This window comes from Apium graveolens, chromosome 7 (genome assembly GCF_009905375.1).
Source record: "Apium graveolens cultivar Ventura chromosome 7, ASM990537v1, whole genome shotgun sequence".
Taxonomy (NCBI): domain Eukaryota; kingdom Viridiplantae; phylum Streptophyta; class Magnoliopsida; order Apiales; family Apiaceae; genus Apium; species Apium graveolens.
Genome location: NC_133653.1, coordinates 244,664,513 through 244,667,685, shown reverse-complemented (window position 1 = coordinate 244,667,685; position 3,173 = coordinate 244,664,513). Strand labels below are relative to the sequence as shown.

Sequence of the window (3,173 nt, the reverse complement as noted above, 5' to 3'; positions counted from 1 at the left end):
AGAGTCACTTTGCACCCTATAAGAGTCACTTGCCACCATATATTGGCACAATTGACATGATAACATCATGTACATACAATTTAACATCCTTTAACCACCTCTTTTACTACTTTTATACGAGTCAATTTTTGGAAACATTTTGGCTCTAATCAACAATGTAAGTCACTCTTCACCATATTAGAGTCACTTTGCACTCTATAAGAGTCAGTTTCCACCATATATTGGTACAATTGACATTTTAAGATCATATACATGCAATTTGACTTCCTTTAACCACCTCTTGGTACCACATTTATACTAGTCAATTTTGGGATCACCATAAGGACTATATTTTACCATGTAATTTTTGAGATGTTATGTTTGCAAGTCAAATTAGGGCCCGTTTCTTACATGGGGTAGTTATTATAACATCTCAAAATTATATATCGATAACTCAAGATCAATTTATCTACTACTAGGGGAATTCAATTTTTACGCGCGGCCCCGCTAACTATATTACATAATTTGTTGTATTACTGAATTTCATGAAACCTGGTAAACCAAAGGGATTTTAAACTTTGCGGTGGCAAAATCTAAAATTCGGTATTAATCAATTAAAAACTTCATTTATTTAAAGTTATTACTATTTATTTAATATTTGTAAGTAAAAATTACTCTTATTAACACGTAAATGAATTTATAGTCTCAGACTAAATAAATTTATCATAATATAATATAAGAAATGATAGGTGAGGTAAATATTCATAATTACAAATATCAACATGCACATATATTGTACTGCGCCATTATTTTGTTCACGTTAAGGGTTTCGTTTTCTTTTAAGTTTGATGACATATTGTGCTTAAAAATTAATTTTCCTCTTATGTGGAGTTTTTTTAATTTTATTTTCCTCAACAATGACAAAAACCGTGTAAACTGCATATGGATTCTCACAACACGGTTTTTTCGCATCATTCATATTTAAGGTGTTACCCGGTATTGCTTTCCCGTTTAAGTTTCAGTTTAAATTTGAAAATAAAACACAAGTCTCGCAAAATACTAAATCTGTTATTGGGTGTGGTTGCATAAAATTTGCAACAAGCAACTAAATAGGAATTCGTAATGCACCAAGAGTGATAGAAAAGTAGTTGACTTGCATATTATTAATTAAACGATTTGGAAAAACATTTTATGCACTTACTCCAACAGTTTATTATTTTTTTTTATTTTTCGAGGGAATAGTCAATTTGTATGTACTCGAATAATTCATATTCATATCTTATTCCACGCTTTACAGCATTGCTTACATTAGTAGTTTATATGTACCTGGAGTTCCGTACCACCTCGAGATACTTTTCGGTAGATGTGCCGAACTCATCCATATAAACAAGGTCAAATAGCTTGTTCATTCATACCTTTCTCGGCCTTTTGGCTAAGATTAAGTGTAGTATATGTTCTTATCAGTTTAATATCTGATATGTGGGCCAATGGTCCACACGATATTAAATTAATTTTTTTATCGGGGAAGATCCTAACAACAGCTTGCTATTGATGTCTTCATGCGTCGCCTAAGTCTTGCGCTACTGCTCGGGCCTGGCGCACCCCTACCAAATCAAAGAATTTATAATTTTTTTAAAGGACACGAATTCTTTGCCGGAGAAAAAAATTGTTATTCCGATTGTTTCCATATGAAAGTTTAAAACTTTGATGATATATTTCAAATATAATTTAACTTAATGGAACAATTTACGACTAATGCCTCAATTCACCTTTTTAATATAATATTTCACGATAATAAGTAATATAGTTTCAATTTCACCCTTTATAATAGAATGAACGACAATAAATAATAAAGTTATGATTTTCCAGATTCAAGTACAAAGATTGTACCTCATTTTGATCCATGTTCAACGAACCAAGTTATTATGTCACCTAAAGCTATTTTCACTCATTGGCCGCAAACTGTATAAAAGTACCGGTGGTGTAAGAAATTATGTTTGACTGTAATTGCAATCATCCTCAGTCGCATAATATACATACGTTACTCAATTAATACATCTTAAGAATTTATATACAAACATGCGCGAGGCCAAATGAAATTAAAAAAAATCAAACTCCACCTGATTGCCAAAAGATTGGTGACAAAAGATTATCATAGAAAATTAGAAAACAGATCCATCGTTGGTAGGGTTATATATAAGCTCTTCCTCATATTTATTTTCTTGCCTTAAACCCCAAAATAAACAAATAAAATAAGGCAGCAGATTAGGGAGAGTTAAAGGGGGGGGAGAGAGAGAGAGAAAGAGAGGTAGGATTGAAGAAAATAGAACGGAGCAGGCGTGTTGTTATTGTGGCACTTTGATGATGAAAGGCTTATTCAAATCATCGACAAAGATCCGCTCTCCGGCAGAGCTTGTTTCTCATCTTCGTGATCTCCTTATTGTCACCGATCAATCCGCCACCACTCCACTCGCAATACCAAAAAGGTGCACGGGATAATAAGTTTGTATATGATATATGAGGGCACATGCATGCTTGTTTTTTATTATTCTAGGTATTTAGGTTTTTTACGTGATCTTGAGTTAATATTTTTAAAATTATTAGCAGGGAATGAAATAAAAAAATTCTACTATTTTATAAAGATTTATCAGGTTTTTGTGTAATTTTTTAATGTGTTTAGAAGGTTAATCGGGGATTACACCAATATATGCATGATCACAAATTTTGTTTGTTTTACATTTTATTTGATTTATCGGTATATCACTAGTAATTTAACTAGATTGAAAAATGTTAATTTCATATCTGATCATTCATATCTGATCAAAATATTGCAATAAACTAAAATTAAACGGATTAAAAAAAATATTTAATAAGTTGTGAAACTTTATACTACAATACCTGCAACTATAATATATCTTTACATGCGAGTTATGGAGAAAGTTTTGATGCATATTAGAAATTTGTAATTGTTTAGCTTTTATTTTTTAATAGTTTATGGACAATTATGCATTCTTTATATGTTACTTCATTTGTAGAAACAGATAGGACATTTTGAATTCTGAAGTTATCAAGTTTGTATAAATCAAATTCATCTTTATCATTTACAGATGTGTGAAGTAAAAAAAGTTATATTGGAGATGAGAATTATACTTTATGGTAGTGATCAGTCGGAGCCAACAACAGAGGCTTGTGCA

The 3,173-nt window shown here is 31.1% G+C and overlaps 1 non-coding gene across 1 annotated transcript; it reads left to right on the top strand.

Annotated features, from left to right (window-relative positions):
- The first annotated feature begins 1,390 nt into the window (after positions 1 to 1,390).
- Positions 1,391 to 1,586, top strand: LOC141676268 (U2 spliceosomal RNA). Its single transcript, XR_012556866.1, has one exon. It is a non-coding gene; the product is annotated as a U2 spliceosomal RNA (small nuclear RNA).
- The last annotated feature ends 1,587 nt before the right edge of the window (positions 1,587 to 3,173 follow it).